General features: G+C 42.2%; 1 protein-coding gene and 1 long non-coding RNA gene across 3 annotated transcripts in view; one reads left to right on the top strand and one right to left on the bottom strand.

Annotated features, from left to right (window-relative positions):
• The window catches only part of LOC143788041 (uncharacterized), a 120,705-nt gene that overhangs the window by 55,918 nt on the left and 44,449 nt on the right, over positions 1 to 20,338 (bottom strand). Inside the window, exon 2 of the long non-coding RNA XR_013218540.1 lies at positions 2,000 to 2,106. This is a non-coding gene — a long non-coding RNA (uncharacterized LOC143788041). The remainder of the gene's footprint in view (positions 1 to 1,999; positions 2,107 to 20,338) is intronic.
• Positions 1 to 20,338, top strand: part of AGBL4 (AGBL carboxypeptidase 4) — a 1,613,281-nt gene that overhangs the window by 1,569,145 nt on the left and 23,798 nt on the right. The window lies entirely within an intron of this gene.

Here is a 20,338-nt window from a genome sequence, read left to right as displayed (position 1 = left end):
TATAATTATAACATGTACTGATCTGTGTATGGATACCAAGCTTCAACAATCAACAAACCTCTTAATATATGGTAGTGGTCGAGGTTTGTGCTTTTTTTCTTTTATATAAAGCTCCCAATCACCTGTATAGCCAAAGAGCTAAATAATAAAGTTTTTGTTACCTGCAGCCATTACTAGATGGCGCTAACTATATATTATTTGCAAAAAGTTCCCTATCTGATTAGAGGTCAACTATGCACACCAGCACTCCATTCACTGTCTATTGGACTACAAAAGAGCTGTAATTGGCAATCTCAGGCAGTCAGACAACGAATGGACCATGAATGGTGGTGTGCATGCTCTACCTTGACCAATCCCTGGATAAGTTTGGGTCCCAGTGGTCAAACGATCATATATCAGTAAATTATCATCAACTTGGTTGACAAACTTTGAGTTCAATGTAGCTAGCTCTCCTTAAAGAGTAACTGTCCTCTTCTTTCTCCTCCTGGGCTGATCTGTCACTCGCATTTCATGGGTAAAAACCTGTATTCTGTAAGACAGATTTTTGAATTACTGAGATAGGAGATGACAGTTGGTGCTTTAAAAATTCTACAGAGTGGAAAGGAGGAGGCAGACACAGACATTCTGGTGCAAGTTTTCTTGAAACGACCGTTAGACATAAAAGAAGTTGTCCACTTCTAGGACAACCCCTAGAGTATATATATTTTTCATTTCATCAGGGTCAAGCGTGAGGTATGAGAAGGAGTTGTCCTAGTAGTGGGCAACCCCTGTAACTGGCGTTTCCCCAGATGCCTTCATCCTTAATCATTTGCAAGGTATTTAGTTGCCTAGCTGTTAGCGGTCAATGTCAGTTGAAGCTTTGCTTAAGTTTGGTTTGTTTGCTTAGCCCTGTGTCTCTTTCCTTTGACCTGGTTACCGGACCTAGGATTTGCAGTGACTATTCTTGTGGACTATTTCTCCTTCTCTTGATTCTCTCTAACTTCAGGTATCTGACCCCGGAGTTGGCCTCTGACTATTCCTTTGTCTTGACTTATCCTTCTGGCTTTTGACCCCGGCTTGTTACCCAACCTTGCCTTTGTCTCACCCCTCTGTACTATGAGTCCTCCTGGTATATTATCTCGGACCTCCCGATTACCCTGTCTCATGGTTTGTCCTTGAAACAGTGTGACGCTGAGTAACTGCTCAAGAAAACTTGCAGCAGGATGTCTGTGTCGGCCTCTAGCCCATCCCTCATCCTTTCTACTCTGTAGAATTTTAAAAGCACCAACTGTCATCTCCTTTCTCAGTAATAGGAAAATCTGTCTTACTGAATACAGATTTTATCAAGGAATTGAAAGTGAAAGCAGATTTCTGTCTGTCTGCATGTGAGATAGAAGCTGAAGAGCTAAGAGAAACTTGCAGATGTGTCAGCTATAATAACGCACAGCTCTGCAGTGAGATCAGGAGAGCAGAGAGCGGCCTATACATTTCACACTATTTTGCATGAAAGATGGAGTTAACAATCTCTGGAGGCAGATTCTCAGGGAGATCAGTGTCTCTCCCATAGTCCTCAACAGCTCATTTACATAAGAAAAATGAGGATTTCTTTGGAATAAGACATCAGATCGCAGATATCAAGGTATCATTTTATTCAGCTTCATATGACCCGAGTGCCCATATAGACGGTTTAGGAGGGTTGATCCTGCTGACACATTCCCTTTAAAAAAAAAATTAAAATTAGCAATTCTACAATTTTCAAACTGGGCATGTGGACTTTATTAGACTTTTTTCCTTTCATAAAGAATTTACAGGAGGTTTTTTTTATCAGCAAAGGCAGGGTTACAATAACAGGCAACACTTCTATACACAGCCGATAACAAAAGATCCACCAATTACAATAGACAATGTCACAGCTCACCTTCTGCTAACAAAAGACCTACCAATTACAATAGACGATGTCACAGCTCACCTTCTACTAACAAAAGATCCACCAATTACAATAGACGATGGTACAGCTCACCTTCTACTCCTCTTGTACAATAACCTTTGCACTCACTCATTAGATGCTTTAGTACAAAAGATAGGTTTACGATTCAACCATTATGGCTAATGTACATGTGTAGTTTCCTGAAACAAAAGGAAGTATTAGTCAAAAAAAAAAAAAAAGGGGAGTGTGAAAATTGTAACATTTCTATTTTATTTTAAAAAATTTCTACGATTAAAAAAAAATATATATATATATATATATATATATATATATATATATATATATATATATATATATATATATATATATACACACACACACACACACACACACACATTATATATATATACATACATACAGTGGGGCAAAATAGTATTTAGTCAGTCAGCAATAGTGCAAGTTCCACCACTTAAAAAGATGAGAGGCGTCTGTAATTTACATCATAGGTAGACCTCAACTATGGGAGACAAACTGAGAACTGAGAAAAAAAAATCCAGAAAATCACATTGTCTGTTTTTTTTATCATTTTATTTGCATATTATGGTGGAAAATAAGTATTTGGTCAGAAACAAAATTTCATCTCAATACTTTGTAATATATCCTTTGTTGGCAATGACAGAGGTCAAACGTTTTCTGTAAGTCTTCACAAGGTTGCCACACACTGTTGTTGGTATGTTGGCCCATTCCTCCATGCAGATCTCCTCTAGAGCAGTGATGTTTTTGGCTTTTCGCTTGGCAACACGGACTTTCAACTCCCTCCAAAGGTTTTCTATAGGGTTGAGATCTGGAGACTGGCTAGGCCACTCCAGGACCTTGAAATGCTTCTTACGAAGCCACTCCTTCGTTGCCCTGGCGGTGTGCTTGGGATCATTGTCATGTTGAAAGACCCAGCCACGTTTCATCTTCAATGCCCTTGCTGATGGAAGGAGGTTTGCACTCAAAATCTCACGATACATGGCCCCATTCATTCTTTCATGTACCCGGATCAGTCGTCCTGGCCCCTTTGCAGAGAAACAGCCCCAAAGCATGATGTTTCCACCACCATGCTTTACAGTAGGTATGGTGTTTGATGGATGCAACTCAGTATTCTTTTTCCTCCAAACACGACAAGTTGTGTTTCTACCAAACAGTTCCAGTTTGGTTTCATCAGACCATAGGACATTCTCCCAAAACTCCTCTGGATCATCCAAATGCTCTCTAGCAAACTTCAGACGGGCCCGGACATGTACTGGCTTAAGCAGTGGGACACGTCTGGCACTGCAGGATCTGAGTCCATGGTGGAGTAGTGTGTTACTTATGGTAGGCCTTGTTACATTGGTCCCAGCTCTCTGCAGTTCATTCACTAGGTCCCCCCGCATGGTTCTGGGATTTTTGCTCACCGTTCTTGTGATCATTCTGACCCCACGGGGTGGGATTTTGCGTGGAGCCCCAGATCGAGGGAGATTATCAGTGGTCTTGAATGTCTTCCATTTTCTAATTATTGCTCCCACTTGTTGATTTCTTCACTCCAAGCTGGTTGGCTATTGCAGATTCAGTCTTCCCAGCCTGGTGCAGGGCTACAATTTTGTTTCTGGTGTCCTTTGACAGCTCTTTGGTCTTCACCATAGTGGAGTTTGGAGTCAGACTGTTTGAGGGTGCGCACAGGTGTCTTTTTATACTGATAACAAGTTTAAACAGGTGCCATTACTACAGGTAATGAGTGGAGGACAGAGGAGACTCTTAAAGAAGAAGTTACAGGTCTGTGAGAGCCGGAAATCTTGATTGTTTGTTTCTGACCAAATACTTATTTTCCACCATAATATGCAAATAAAATGATAAAAAAAACAGACAATGTGATTTTCTGGATTTTTTTTCTCAGTTTGTCTCCCATAGTTGAGGTCTACCTATGATGTAAATTACAGACGCCTCTCATCTTTTTAAGTGGTGGAACTTGCACTATTGCTGAATGACTAAATACTTTTTTGCCCCACTGTGTGTGTGTATGTATATATATATATTTTGCACAAAAACCTGATTTAATAAATAGGTTGATCCCTAATGATAGCTTCCTTTTAAGACTTGCTGGGTATAGTCTTACTATCATTGCTCCAGAGGGAAAAAAATTCTGCAAATTATTTTTCTTCCTGAAGCAAAGAAAAATTAAATGTCGAAAACATTCAAACTGTTTCTGCAATGAAACGCCTGCTCCCCCATACCATCCCGGCCAAGTGTTCTCCAGGACAGAGCCGCTGTCGGACTCCTCTAGCAGCAGGTTAATTGCAGGGAGCTCAAATTATCGTCCGCTGAATTTCAGCAAGCCGGATCCTCCTCTTCCGAGACACCATCGGTCTTGCGAGAGTAAGGTCACCCCGCACACATCAGACTGTTGGCCGGCCAATATTGGCGAGTCTGGGGACATTAGTATATATGGAGGCTTAAAAGTGTAAGTTCACAATTTCCAAATGGTGTCACAATTTCAGTCCTCTGGTAGGGGTGTGATTACTTTTGGAAGCCATGGCCATTGTGCATTATCCCTTTTTCACATCTTGTAGACCGCAGCTCGTTCTATGTTGGTTTTTAATTAACAAGATTTGGATTGCTCTATTTTATCTCAGAGCAAAAAAAAAAAAACCCAAATTCTTCTTCCAGAAATGTAAAATTATTAATGAGTTTGGCGATCTCATTGTTTTACAAGTGTCCTTTTCTATTGCTTTCTTGTAGTTTTTAAAAGCGCAGTGTGAGTAATCAGCGTGGGAGGGGATGGTAAATGTTTAAATGGTCTCTCCAGCAGAGAGCTGTGTGATACATTGCTGTTCTCAATATTATTGAGCTGCTGGGTGGCAGTGTTATTTAGCAGCTACCATTTGTATTCCTTGTCTAATTTTTTTTTTTTTTTTTTAACAAGAGACAAGATAGTTGCCAAAAAATTAACTATAGACAAGATGAGGGATGGCCATTTCAGAACAACTAAAACAGTATGTCACCGGTGCCCAAATTTCTTCATTAGGATACTTTATATGTTACCGACGTGATTAGAATAAATTGATGGAGCAACCGTCACTCTTTTTTCCTGCAGACTATTGTCATAAATACGACTCACAAAGAGGAATTAGTAAAAAATAGTCACTGACCTTTCAGACAACTTCATCCCATTTGATAGATAACGTTATAAATACACAATCTGCAAATCAATTCATTTAAAAATTATGTTGTCTTATCCCAAAAAAATCCCTCCAAAATGCCAGTGACAAGGTGTGCTGAACCCATAGCCCACCACCTCACCGGCCATCACTATTGCGTCAGAGGGATCACGTGGTACCGTCTCCGCACTTATACCAATGTGATATTCCGCACCCGCTACGGACACGCAAGGTGAGCCTGGTGCAGTTTTATACAAACATCACGTGTCCAAATGGGCCCAAGGAGGCATGGGGAGTGAGAGGTGGCCCACACAGCCACTGATGTGGCACCACACTCGCTCACAACTCTGACAGCCTGGACTCCACAGGTAATCATCTTGTATGAGCCTGGATACTAGCTGGTGGGGCTAGATCACCTGCCGAGTCTGGTGTCCTGTTACAGCTACACATGCTAAAAGATGATTGTAAGCTCCCATTAAATCCCCCTATATTCTTCACACAAGGCATCTCCTTTTTGCTTGACTTGCTGTCTCCTGCCTGTTGCGAAGCGCAATCCGTATCTAGCAGCAGAGCAGCTAAGATGGATTACAGAAAGGGAGGATGGGTCTTTGTGTCTCTACAGGAGATCATGGGACACTTTGTCTGCCAAACTGCAAACAGGTATAACAGAGAGGTAAGCTTTCAGTTCAGAGCAGGCAAGTCATTTGACAATGTTATGAAAAAAAGAAAGATGCGCTCCAAGTGTGTTATCCCAAAAAGAAATACACTTTGAACACATCAAGAAATTAGCTCACCTTAATAAGTTCTGTCTAGGCACAACTAGGCATACCTAAAGAAAAAGTTGAAATGCGCTGTATGAATAAAAATCGTAGTAATGAAATCCATTGTCAGCATTCTATGGCAGCACCCAGTGACCACCGCTCCTTTAAGTTCCTTGGAATTTGACAATGGTAGAGGGACTTCAAAAACAATCTGCAAATCCCCTAATTCATAAATTATGTACCCTTACCCCAATAAATCCCACCAGAATGATGGTTACTAGGTGTTTTCTGAATATATGATCACTGCCTGTTGTCAAGTGAAATCCATCTCTAGCAGCTTAGATGCGGAAACAGATTTCCAGATGTAGAGAAGGGTTTTTTTCTCAGTAAATGAAGTGAGAGTGCTGGTATACTGGTATAACAGAAAGGTGGACTTTTAGTTCAGTGCAGGAAGTAAGGGAATGGAAGTTCCAGCACCTATAATACTGATGAAGAGGAACCACACGCTCCGAAAAAGTGGTTGGAAAATTACAAAAGCATGAGAATTGGGTCAATTCCTGAACATATTAGACTAGTATATGCTCCAAAAGCAGTTTGTACTTACTGTGGTGTAAGAGGGCAGCTATACTCTGCTTTTCTACAGGTTTTTTTAACCCCTTCATGACCCAGCCTATTTTGGCCTTAATGACCTTGCCGTTTTTTGCAATTCTGACCAGTGTCCCTTTATGAGGTAATAACTCCGGAACGCTTCAACGGATCCTAGCGATTCTGAGATTGTTTTTTCGTGACATATTGGGCTTCATGTTAGTGGTAAATTTAGGTCGATAATTTTTTAGTTTATTTGTGAAAAAAATGGAAATTTGGCAAAAAATTTGAAAATTTCGCAATTTTCACATTTTGAATTTTTATTCTGTTAAACCAGAGAGAGTTATGTGACACAAAATAGTTAATAAATAATGTTTCCCACATGTCTACTTTACATCAGCACAATTTTGGAAACAATTTTTTTTTTTGCTAGGAAGTTATAAGGGTTAAAATTTGACCAGTGATTTCTCATTTTTACAACAAAATTTACAAAACCATTTTTTTTAGGGACCACCTCACATTTGAAGTCATTTTGAGGGTTCTATATGGCTGAAAATACCCAAAAGTGACACCATTCTAAAAACTGCACCCCTCAAGGTGCTCAAAACCACATTCAAGAAGTTTATTAACCCTTCAGGTGTTTCACAGCAGCAGAAGCAACATGGAAGTAAAAAATGAACATTTAACTTTTTAGTCACAAAAATGATCTTTTAGCAACAATTTTTTTATTTTCCCAGCGGTAAAATGAGAAACTGGACAACGGACGTTGTTGTCCAATTTGTCCTGAGTACGCTGATACCTCATATGTGGGGGTAAACCACTGTTTGGGCGCACGGCAGGGCTCGGAAGGGAAGGAGCGCCATTTGACTTTTTGAATGAAAAATTGGCTCCAATCTTTAGCGGACACCATGTCACGTTTGGAGAGCCCCCGTGTGCCTAAACATTGGAGCTCCCCCACAAGTGACCCCATTTTGGAAACTAGACCCCCCAAGGAACTTATCTAGAGGCATAGTGAGCACTTTAAACCCCCAGGTGCTTCACAAATTGATCCGTAAAAATGAAAAAGTACTTTTTTTTCACAAAAAAATTATTTTAGCCTCAATTTTTTCATTTTCACATGGGCAACAGGATAAAATGGATCCTAAATTTTGTTGGGCAATTTCTCCTGAGTACACCAATACCTCACATGTGGGGGTAAACCACTGTTTGGGCACATGGTAAGGCTCGGAAGGGAAGGAGCGCCATTTGACTTTTTGAATGAAAAATTATCTCCATCGTTAGCGGACACCATGTCACGTTTGGAAAGCCCCTGTGTGCCTAAACATTGGAGCTCCTCCACAAGTGACCCCATTTTGGAAACTAGACCCCCCAAGGAACTCATCTAGAGGCATAGTGAGCACTTTAAACCCCCAGGTGCTTCACAAATTGATCCGCAAAAATGAAAAAGTACTTTTTTTTCACACAAAATTTCTTTTAGCCTCAATTCTTTCATTTTCACATGGGCAACAGGATAAAATGGATCCTAAAATTTGTTGGGCAATTTCTCCTGAGTATGCCGATACCTCATATGTGGGGGTAAACCACTGTTTGGGTGCACGGCAAGGCTCGGAAGGGGAGGCGTGCCATTTGACTTTTTGAATGGAAAATTAGCTCCAATCGTTAGCGGACACCATGTCGCGTTTGGAGAGCCCCTGTGTGCCTAAACATTGGAGCTCCCCTACAAGTGACCCCATTTTGGAAACTAGACCCCCCAAGGAACTTATCTAGATGCATAGTGAGCACTTACAACCCCCAGGTGCTTCACAGAAGTTTATAACGCAGAGCCGTGAAAATAAAAAAATAATTTTTCTTTCCTCAAAAATTATTTTTAGCCCAGAATTTTTTATTTTCCCAAGGATAATAGGAGAAATTGGACCCCAAATGTTGTTGTACAGTTTGTCCTGAGTACGATGATACCCCATATGTGGGGGTAAACCACTGTTTGGGCGCACGGCAGGGCTCGGAAGGGAAGGCACGCCATTTGGCTTTTTGAATGGAAAATTAGCTCCAATCATTAGCGGACACCATGTCGCGTTTGGAGAGCCCCTGTGTGCCTAAACATTAGAGCTCCAGCACAAGTGACCCCATTTTGGAAACTAGACCTCCAAAGGAACTAATCTAGATGTGTGGTGAGCACTTTGAACCCCCAAGTGCTTCACAGAAGTTTATAACGCAGAGCCATGAAAATAAAAAATAATTTTTCTTTTCTCAAAAATGATTTTTTAGCCCACAATTTTTTATTTTCCCAAGGGTAACAGGAGAAATTGGACCCCAAAAGTTGTTGTCCAGTTTCTCCTGAGTACGCTGATACCCCATATGTGGGGGTAAACCACTGTTTGGGCACATGCCGGGGCTCGGAAGGGAAGTAGTGACGTTTTGGAATGCAGACTTTGATGGAATGGTCTGCGGGCATCATGTTACGTTTGCAGAGCCCCTGATATGCCTAAACAGTAGAAACCCCCCACAAGTGACCCCATTTTGAAAACTAGACCCCCCAAGGAACTAATCTAGATGTGTGGTGAGCACTTTCAATCCCCAAGTGCTTCACAGAAGTTTACAACGCAGAGCCATGAAAATAAAAAATCATTTTTCTTTCCTCAAAAAAGATGTTTTAGCAAGCAATTTTTTATTTTCACAAGGGTAACAGGAGAATTTGGACCCCAATATTTGTTGCCCAGTTTGTTGTGAGTACGCTGATACCCCATATGTGGGGGTAAACCATTGTTTTGGCACACGTCGGGGTTCGGAAGGGAAGTAGTGACGTTTTGAAATGCAGACTTTGATGGAATGCTCTGCGGGCGTCAGGTTGCGTTTGCAGAGCCCCTGATGTGCCTAAACAGTAGGAACTCCCCACAAGTGACTCCATTTTGGAAACTAGACCCCCAAGGGAACTTATCTAGATATGTGGTGAGCACTTTGAACCCCCAAGTGCTTCACAGAAGTTTATAACGCAGAGCCGTGAAAATAATAAACGTGTTTCCTTTCCTCAAAAATATTTTTTTAGCCCAGAATTTTTTATTTTTGCAAGAGTAACAGGAGAAATTGGACCCCAAAAGTTGTTGTCCAGTTTCTCCTGAGTACGCTGATACCCCATATGTGGGGGTAAACCACTGTTTGGGCACATGCCGGGGCTCGGAAGGGAAGTAGTGACGTTTTGGAATGCAGACTTTGATGGAATGGTCTGCGGGCATCATGTTACGTTTGCAGAGCCCCTGATATGCCTAAACAGTAGAAACCCCCCACAAGTGACCCCATTTTGGAAACTAGACCCCCCAAGGAACTTATCTAGATGTGTGATGAGCACATTCAACCCCCAAGTGCTTCACAGAAGTTTACAACGCAGAGCCGTGAAAATAAAAAATCATTTTTCTTTCCTCAAAAAAGATGTTTTAGCAAGCAATTTTTTATTTTCACAAGGGTAACAGGAGAAATTGGGCCCCAATGTTTGTTGCCCAGTTTGTTGTGAGTACAGTGATACCCCATATGTGGGGGTAAACCACTGTTTGGGCACATGCCGGGGCTCGGAAGGGAAGTAGTGACGTTTTGGAATGCAGACTTTGATGGAATGGTCTGCGGGCATCATGTTACGTTTGCAGAGCCCCTGATATGCCTAAACAGTAGAAACCCCCCACAAGTGACCCCATTTTGAAAACTAGACCCCCCAAGGAACTAATCTAGATGTGTGGTGAGCACTTTCAATCCCCAAGTGCTTCACAGAAGTTTACAACGCAGAGCCATGAAAATAAAAAATCATTTTTCTTTCCTCAAAAAAGATGTTTTAGCAAGCAATTTTTTATTTTCACAAGGGTAACAGGAGAATTTGGACCCCAATATTTGTTGCCCAGTTTGTTGTGAGTACGCTGATACCCCATATGTGGGGGTAAACCATTGTTTTGGCACACGTCGGGGTTCGGAAGGGAAGTAGTGACGTTTTGAAATGCAGACTTTGATGGAATGCTCTGCGGGCGTCAGGTTGCGTTTGCAGAGCCCCTGATGTGCCTAAACAGTAGGAACTCCCCACAAGTGACTCCATTTTGGAAACTAGACCCCCAAGGGAACTTATCTAGATATGTGGTGAGCACTTTGAACCCCCAAGTGCTTCACAGAAGTTTATAACGCAGAGCCGTGAAAATAATAAACGTGTTTCCTTTCCTCAAAAATATTTTTTTAGCCCAGAATTTTTTATTTTTGCAAGAGTAACAGGAGAAATTGGACCCCAAAAGTTGTTGTCCAGTTTCTCCTGAGTACGCTGATACCCCATATGTGGGGGTAAACCACTGTTTGGGCACATGCCGGGGCTCGGAAGGGAAGTAGTGACGTTTTGGAATGCAGACTTTGATGGAATGGTCTGCGGGCATCATGTTACGTTTGCAGAGCCCCTGATATGCCTAAACAGTAGAAACCCCCCACAAGTGACCCCATTTTGGAAACTAGACCCCCCAAGGAACTTATCTAGATGTGTGATGAGCACATTCAACCCCCAAGTGCTTCACAGAAGTTTACAACGCAGAGCCGTGAAAATAAAAAATCATTTTTCTTTCCTCAAAAAAGATGTTTTAGCAAGCAATTTTTTATTTTCACAAGGGTAACAGGAGAAATTGGGCCCCAATGTTTGTTGCCCAGTTTGTTGTGAGTACAGTGATACCCCATATGTGGGGGTAAACCACTGTTTGGGCGCACGTCAGGGCTCGGAAGGGAAGTAGTGACATTTGAAATGCAGACTTTGATGGAATGGTCTGCGGGCGTCACGTTGCATTTGCAGAGCCCCTGATGTGCCTAAACAGTAGAAACACCCCACAAGTGACCCCATTTTGGAAACTAGACCCCCCAAGGAACTTATCTAGATGTGTGGTGAGCACGTTCAACCCCCAAGTGCTTCACAGAAGTTTACAACGCAGAGCCGTGAAAATAAAAAATCATTCTTCTTTCCTCAAAAATTATGTCTTAGCAAGTAATTTTTTATTTTTGCAAGGGTAACAGGAGAAATTGGACCCCAACAGTTGTTGCCCAGTTTGTCCTGAGTACGCTGGTACCCCAAATGTGGGGGTAAACCACTGTTTGGGCACACGTCGGGGCTTGGAAGGGAGGGAGCACCATTTGACTTTTTGAATGCAAGATTGGCTGGAATCAATGGTGGTGCCATGTTGCGTTTGGAGACCCCTGATGTGCCTAAACAGTGGAAACCCCTCATTTCTAACTTCAACACTAACCCCAACACACCCCTAACCCTAATCCCAACTGTAGCCATAACCCTAATCCCAACCCTAACCCCAACACACCCCTAACCACAACCCTAACCCCAACACACCCGTAACCCTAATTCCAACCCTAGCCCTAATTCCAACCCTAACCCTAAGGGTATGTGCCCACGTAGCGGATTCGTGTGAGATTTTTCCGCACGACTTTTGAAAAATCTGCAAGTAAAAGGCACTGCGTTTTACCTGCGGATTTACAGCAGATTTCCAGTGTTTTTTTGTGCGGATTTCACCTGCGGATTCCTATTGAGGAACAGGTGTAAAACGCTGCGGAATCCGCACAAAGAATTGACATGCTGTGGAAAATACAACGCAGCGTTTCTGCACGGAATTTTCCGCATTATGGGCACAGCGGATTTGGTTTTCCATAGGTGTACATGGTACTGTAAACCTGATGGAAAACTGCTACGAATTCGCAGCGGCCAATCCGCTGCGGAGCAGCGGCCAATCCGCTGCGGATCCACGGCCGATCCGCTGCGGATCCGCGGCCGATCCGCTGCGGATCCGCGGCCGATCCGCTGCGGATCCGCGGCCGATCCGCTGCGGATCCGCGGCCGATCCGCTGCGGATCCGCGGCCGATCCGCTGCGGATCCGCTGCCAAATCCGCACATGCCATAACCCTAACCCTACCCGTAACCCTAACCCTAGTTCTAACCCTAACCCTAGTTCTAACCCTAACCCTAGTGGAAAAAAAATATATATATATTTTCTTTATTTTATTATTGTCCCTATCTATGGGGGTGATAAAGGGGGGGGTTTATTTATTATTTTTTTTATTTTGATCGCTGTGGTAGAACCTACCACAGCGATCAAAATGTACCTGTAAGGAATCTGCCGGCCGGCGGGCGTACTGAGCATGCGCCCGCCATTTTGGAAGATGGCGGCGCCCAGCGAGGAGACGGCCGGACACCGGGAGGATCGGTAAGTATGAAGGGGTGGTGGGGGGGTGGATCTGAGCACAGGGGGGGTGATCGGAGGACGGGGGGAGCGGACAGCAGGACGGGGGAGCGGGCAGGAGCACGGGGCAGCGGAGCACAGGACGGAGGGGACCGGACCACGCACCGGAGCACTGGGGGGGCGATCGGTGGGGTGGGGGGTGGTCACTTCAGGTTTTCCAGCCATGGCCGATGATATTGCAGCATCGGCCATGGCTGGATTGTAATATTTCACCTGTTTTTTAGGTGAAATATTACAAATCGTTCTGATTGGCAGTTTCACTTTCAACAGCCAATCAGAGCGATCGTAGCCACGGGGGGGTGAAGCCACCCCCCCTGGGCTGAAGCACCACTCCCCCTGTCTCTGCAGATCGGGTAAAATGGGAGTTAACCCCTTCACCCGATCTGCAGGGACGCGATCCCTCCATGACGCATACGCTGCGTCATAGGTCGGGAAGGCACAGACTTTCATGACGCAGCGTATGCGTCAAAGGTCGGGAAGGGGTTAAAGGATAGGTACAAGGTACTTTGGGATTTCCTATCTGAATTTTGAGAACAGGAGAGCTATGCAGTCTGTGAAGAAGGTGGCACTAACAAGTATAGGAAGATAAACTGTAATACTTATATATTAGTAAGTGCCACATAATCATGTCCCGAACATATTTATTAAAATAAAGATAAAATAGACAATCCCTTTAAGGTGGTTTAATACTTAGCATTTAAAAAAAAAAAAAAAAGACACTGGGGTAGAAAATCCTGTCTGAAGGAGTCGATAGCCATTGGTGAAGCTTAATTCTGACATTCGTATTTTATTATTTGGTCACTGTATAGGAATATTACTTGAGCATTGTTCTATTGATATTTTTGGCATTTACTGTATGATATGTTTTACGGCATATGGCGGTTTTATTTTTCTCTGCATGGCGGCATTACTTAGCCATTATATTTTGATTATTAGAGTATCATTTCCATTCCTCCTCTTCCCAGAAAACAGAGGGCCTCAGACAAGTTCTGCAAATGGACATCCCGATTCCCCGACTTGCTCCTACTATTGTCACATTGTCATCTGCCATACTGTTGCTTCTGCTTTTTTTTAGAAATATAAAACACAAGGTACATAAGTAAAAACTGCAGAGACGCTCCGAAAACAATTATAAAGCTGGAACTGCCCACCATCAAACCTGGCACCCGCCAGTCATTGGCCGGTTCTTATATGAAAAAAGTATCTGCCAAGACATTGAAAACGCCATCCAAGCTCCTTATTAGCAAGATTGATTGTGGAAAACGGTTGTGCTTTGCCATTTCCTCATCTTCAGGGAAATTTGCTCATCACTGTGCTGCAACGTACCTGATATAAAGGGATTTGATGAAAATAAGAGAACATTGTTTAGTGAAAGGATTATATAGCTGCACCTGTACCAGAGCATGCCGCAAATGAGAGGGGAAAACTGGATACTTTCATTAATTTTCGAGCAACAGTTGAAAGCAGCTTCTAAAGAAGCATTAACTGGGAATTGGAATATACAGATTAGATACAGATTAGATATTAGAAAAAAACTTTTTGACAGTGAGGGTGATCAATGAGTGGAACAGGCTGCCACGAGAGGTGGTGAGTTCTCCTTCAATGGAAGTCTTCAAGCAGTCTGAGATGGCTTAGTAAATCCTGCATTGAGCGGGGGTTGGGCACGATGACTCTGGAGGTCCCTTCTAATTCTAACATTCTATGATTCTATGAATAGGGAGAGTAGGAAGCAAAATACGGCAATGAACTATATTACAATAAATTCATATCTTTGCAATGTCTGAAGAAAAATTAAATAAAATAAAGTTTAGTTTCTCTTAAACTTGTGTGTGGTGTGTGTGTGTGTGTGTGTGTGTGTGTGTGTGTGTGGGGGGGGGGGGGGTGGAGGGATTGGGCAGTTAATGCAAGCATTATGTAAAAAAGGCCCACTCCACAAATTAGCAGGTCCTCTTAGAAACTGATTAGCACAAATAGGGCTCTAATTTCTATTTTTCTTAGCCCAATTATTATTATGTTATTTTTGAAGAAAAAAAATGTTCTCTTTACTATCAATCACTACTTTTTACCTTTTTTTTTTTAAACAATTTTCACTTCTCTTTATTTTTGTAAACATGTCTACATGTCTTCGAATAAGGAATGTTGTTTTTGTTGCCAAAGTGGAAAAAGATGCAGCTCACCACAATTAGCCCAATTTGGTCCAGAGCACAGAATGGTGTCACTGCCATGGACTCAAGAAGACATCAAGAAATGAAGGAAGCTTCACAAACATAAAAAATCTTCACCTTTATTAGTAAATATATAAAATTAATGATAAACTGTGTCTTATATACCAGAAACATGTTTGTACACGTGAATTAACACATGGATGTTACAATGGTTTTATACACTTAAAAATGAAGATTTCATGTCTGTGAAGCTAGCTCTTCCTTAACTTCTTCATGTTGGGTTTTTACCCCAATTCCAAAAACTTTTATTTCTTTTGAGTGGAAACTTCCATTAGTGTTATCGCATTTGATATCTGTGATGCTAGTCACTACTCACTGACTAGCCGTGAGGTGGGGAAGTCAAGGAGTCCGAGGTCAAAAGTCAGGAGGGTACGTCATAAACAGAGGGGTGAGGCAAAGATGTAGTCACATCATAGTTCAGGGTCAGAATTCCAAGAAGGTAGAGGGCAAGACAAAAGGAGCTAGGCAAACAGATGGTCCAAGGTAAATCAAATTTTGGGCAACAGTTCAAAATTATAGAACTTAAAGCACAGAGAAACACACACTTGAGCAGATCTACAACTGGGAGAGATCAAAGGCAGGCAGCCAGCTAAATAGCCTGGGAATCATTCCAAACGGGCGACTCCTATAGGAAACCCAGAATGCCCCTGCCCTGATTGGGTGACTGGACTGTCACTCTCCACACTGGCAGCTCAGCACACCATAGCCTCAGATTGGACCAACCGAGCTGTCTATCATGATAATGACAGCTCAGCAAGCCCTTGCACCAGATTGGACGGCTGAGCTGCCAATCACCACACTGAGTGGAGGAATCGTGACAATATCTAATAGTTCATTAGTCATTATTAAAACCTGTATGGAAGTTACATTATATGAAAGAGAATTTATGTTAAAGAAGCACTCCTCCCAGCAAAGTTTTTATCTTCTTAATATATTACAATCACCATATTATATAGCACTGTGTACTTACAATTGCTCATTTTGTCTTTCTACCCAGTAAATTATTCTCTTTTCTCTGCTCTATATAGAAACAGGAAATCTATTTTCCCTGCAAAAATCATTCCCCTCTTCAATTCCTGACCCAACTGCTGCCTCTACCAGGGACTTTTGCAGTGAATCATAATAATAATAATTTTATTTCTATAGCGCCGACATATTCCGCAGCACTTTACATTTTAGAGGGGACTTGTACATGCAATATACATTACAGTATAACAAACACAGATTAAAACAGATACCAAGAGGAGTGAGGGCCCTGCTCGCAAGCTTACAATCTATGAGGAAAATGGGGAGACACAAGAGGTGGATGGTAACAATGGCTTTCATTTTTCGGACCAGCCATAGTGTAATAAATCGGGTGTTCATGTAAAGCTGCATGAACCAGTTATCAGCCTAAGTATGTAGCAATACAGACACAGAGGCTATTAACTGCATGAAGTGTATGAGAACATGATACGAGGAACCTGGTTATGGTAAAAAATTTGAATGGCCAACAGGGATATTTAGGTTAATGCGTTGAGGCGGTAGGCCAGTCTGAACAAATGAATTTTTAGGGCACGCTTAAAACTGTGGGGATTGGGGTTTAATCGTATTAACCTAGGTAGTGCATTCCAAAGAATTGGCGCAGCACGTGAAGTCTTGGGGATGGGAGTGGGAGGTTCTGATTATTGAGGATGTTAACCTCAGGTCATTAGCAAAACGGAGGGCACAGGTAGGGTGGTAGACTGAGACCAGAGAGGAGATGTAGGGCGGTGCTGAGCCATGGAGTGCTTTGTGGATGAGGGTAATAAGTTTGTACTGGATTCCGGAGTGGATGGGTAACCAGTGTAATGACTGGCACAAGGTAGAGGCATCGGTGTAACGGTTGGTGAGGAATATGATCCTGGCTGCAGCATTCAGGACAGATTGGAGCGGGGAGAGTTTGGTAAGAGGGAGGCCGATTAGTAGAGAGTTACAATAGTCCAGACGAGAATGAATAAGTGAAACAGTAAGAGTTTTTGCAGAGTCGAAAGTAAAAGGATCGAATTCTAGAAATGTTTTTGAGGTGCAGATAAGAGCGAGCCAGTGATCGGATGTGGGGGGTGAATGAAAGCTCGGAATCAAGTATGACCCCAAGGCAGCGGGCATGTTGCTGGGGAGTAATGGTGGAACCATACAGTACATGGAAATGGCGATGTCGGGCATAGGTACATTAGAAGAAGGAGAAAACACAAGGAGTTAAGTTTCTGACAGGTTCAGTTTCAGATAGAGGGAGGACATGTTGCTAGATCATGAGTCATACAGGGAAAATTGAGCTCCTGTTTCTACATAGAGCTTAGAAGGATTCAGCTCGTCAGTTTTTAATCACATGAGGTCATAAACCTAACGGAAAAGAGACATTAGCCGGGTACAAAGGCAAAAAGAGCAATTGTAAGTACACAGTGCTATATAATATGATGGCTGCAATATATTAAGAGGATGCAAATTTTGATGGGAAGAGGAGGAGGGCTTCTTTAAGCACATAGAATAGGACTCACATGAAATCCATGTTCTTACTGCAGTAATAATGGAACCGATTTTCAATTGCAGAAATTTGTGTATCAAATCTGCCGCATGTAAATATACCTCCCTTAGGCCTCCTTCACATGTCCGTGTCTACAGTGCATGTGGCATCCGTTTTTGTTTACAAATACCACAAATACCCATTCTAACCTATGTTGCTGCACACACGTCCGTTTTTTTTTTCCGGCAGCACGGATGACAAGGGCCAATACAAGTCTGTGAAATCAGGCACAGCACACGGATGGCATACATGTATTGTACGTGCTTATCATTGTGCAAAGTGTCGGAGAAACTTTGTAATTCAATTCTTTCTTAATCCAGAAAACCGAAAAAAAACCAAAAACCCACAGATGACATTGAAGGTAAAAACGGCCACACGGATGGAAAACACTGATGACACCAGTTTTTCACGTACATGTTTTATACGTACCTGTGAAGGGGTCCGACTCCTAAGGCATAGCTTTATCTTTGGGACCCCCTACCACGCGGAAAAAAAAAAAATGAACAACAAAAAATTGATTTCTCCAATTCGCCAAAGAAAATGTTAAAGTGACCTTTAATTTTATCACCTACAGATCATCGTAGTCGAATCTGCTTTCGTCCTTTTTTTCATGTTTAGCTCCTGCTAAGTTTAATTTCATTTATTTCTTCAATGTATCATCGGAGTGAAGGGACAACGGCAGCGTCTTTATGAAATGTGTTACATATGTGCATCCAAATGTCTTTATTGCATCGGCTGAAATGTAATTTGATTACAATGTTGCAATCTCGGAGGTGCAGAACGATTAGTTTTAATACTCATCCAGATATTCATTGTTTTATCTGAGATCTTTTCGGTGTTCTCAGAAAACGTACTTTATTCCTTTTCTAGGGCTATTAAAGCTGTCGGCTATAAGCTAGTTTATCAGATTCATTGTAGCCATTAATTTTTCGTTACTCATAGCTGAGAATTTTTTTCCCCCTGGAGGCAGAATAAGCATCAATTCTTTTACAGGAGGAGCAGAGCTCCAATTAGCCCGGGTAATTTACTGACGAATGATTAGGTAAAGCGTTCTTGACTGTGTAACGCTTACCTTCATTCTAGAGTATGAGTTGATAACAGGTCAAGGGTCCTGTCCAACGACAAAACATCACGGCCACATTTTATTTAATATTGTATTGACAATTTTAGAAATTTGCGCAAGAACAAAAAAAAAAATCAAATAACATAAAACTGGGCAAATTTTCAAGCGTTGTCTAGTGGTTGGGCATCAAAAACTTAGACAAGAAGTCAATGAATTTGTATGATAAATTTGGAGCATCTTGCTTTACAAGACCTTTGGTTGGCCTACTTTGCCCTAAAAATGTAAACAAACATTTAGGGCAAATTTAGTGCTCATTGTCACGTCTCAAAGGAGTTTTTTCAACATCATAGACGGGAAAAAAATTGCAAATTCCTTGTAAAATCAAGCAACATTGTAACTTACATCTTATTAAAAATCTTCAAGAACAGAGGGATTTTTCATTTTTTCATTCACTGCTTGTTGCCTAGATTACAGGCTACCTCTGGAGGATATCAGCGGTGGCTGGTCTCCTAGGCAAGGCGTGCAATAGAGCTTGTAAGCGCTGTTCTGAAGTTGGCCAGATTGGTGGAGCTTGTGCTTTTCCAATAAAAGGAAAGTGTACAGTTTGAGCCAGCGACTGAACCATGCGGCCAGCCTGGACCGTCAATCTATATGAGGGCACTGCCCCGGCAAGCAGGAAGCTAGGAGGCAGGGAAGTGGTGCACTCCTGATGAAAGATCTCGAGGTGACCTCTTTAGAGGGGTTTTCTGACTTCTACAAAAATACTGAAAATGTCAATGTTATTTATTTTTTCATTTTCACAATATGCTATAAAAACAAACAAGCATGATAATAATCCATGATGCTACTCACATCCACAGCAGGGAGAAAGACCAAAAAAAATAAATTATATGGTGTATGTGTTTTAGGGTACAGTGGTTGAAGCAGTCAGGTGGAACTGGATGTCCTTGCATGTGTCTCGGATGAGGTTCCCTTCCAGTTATCTCCCCAGCCTACATAATTCTCATTTAACACCACATCATACACGTCTCTTCCCATAGCCAATCATTTAACTTTCTGCTTTTGAATAGGGATGAGTGGACCCAGGGAAGTTCGGGTTTTGGCACACGACCCAAACTTTATTTCACAGTTCGGTTAAGGTATCAGAACTTGCACCCCATTGAAAACAATGGGGAACCCAACTTTTGAACAGGAAAATTCTCTCTCTCTTCCCTCGGTACTCCGAACATTGCAACAAACTCCAGGAAGAAGTCCGTGTTTGGCGTTTAGCATCGAGCGCAAACTGTCCGGTACGAACTACAAACTTATACATTTGGGTTCACTCATCTCTACTCTTGAATTTGCGCACCATTTAGGACAAAGCACCATAAATGTACCACAAGTGGTCCTGACATGTAAACCAATGCAACTGTATTCAGCATATGGATAAAGCTTAGGCTCTCCCAAAACAGAGATGGGCACATCAAACCGAATCATCACCGTAACAGCTAAGACTATTCTCCATATCACATGATAATGGCCAAAAACAAAATTTGGAAGCAATTCTAACACCCATTCAGTGTGAATTTTGCAAGCTTAAGGATTAAGGTACCGGGAGTTGCTTAATCCTTAACCCACTGATATATTTTTTAGATTTTGGAGCAATGCCATATTGTAGGAAAGCCTGGAAGGACAGGGCTAAATCCTAACTCTGCAGGGTTTGATTAGAGGCACCTGCCTAGCTATGGCTAGAGCCAGGCAGTGGATTTTGGTCTGCTGGGGGATGTTGAGCAGAGCGGAGTGTGTTTAGGCTGGTGAGTGACCAGCAAAAGTGAGCTGGGAGGAA

The sequence above is a fragment of the Ranitomeya variabilis genome, chromosome 8 (assembly GCF_051348905.1).
Source record: "Ranitomeya variabilis isolate aRanVar5 chromosome 8, aRanVar5.hap1, whole genome shotgun sequence".
NCBI classification, from domain to species: domain Eukaryota; kingdom Metazoa; phylum Chordata; class Amphibia; order Anura; family Dendrobatidae; genus Ranitomeya; species Ranitomeya variabilis.
This window is presented reverse-complemented; position numbering and strand designations above follow the sequence as displayed.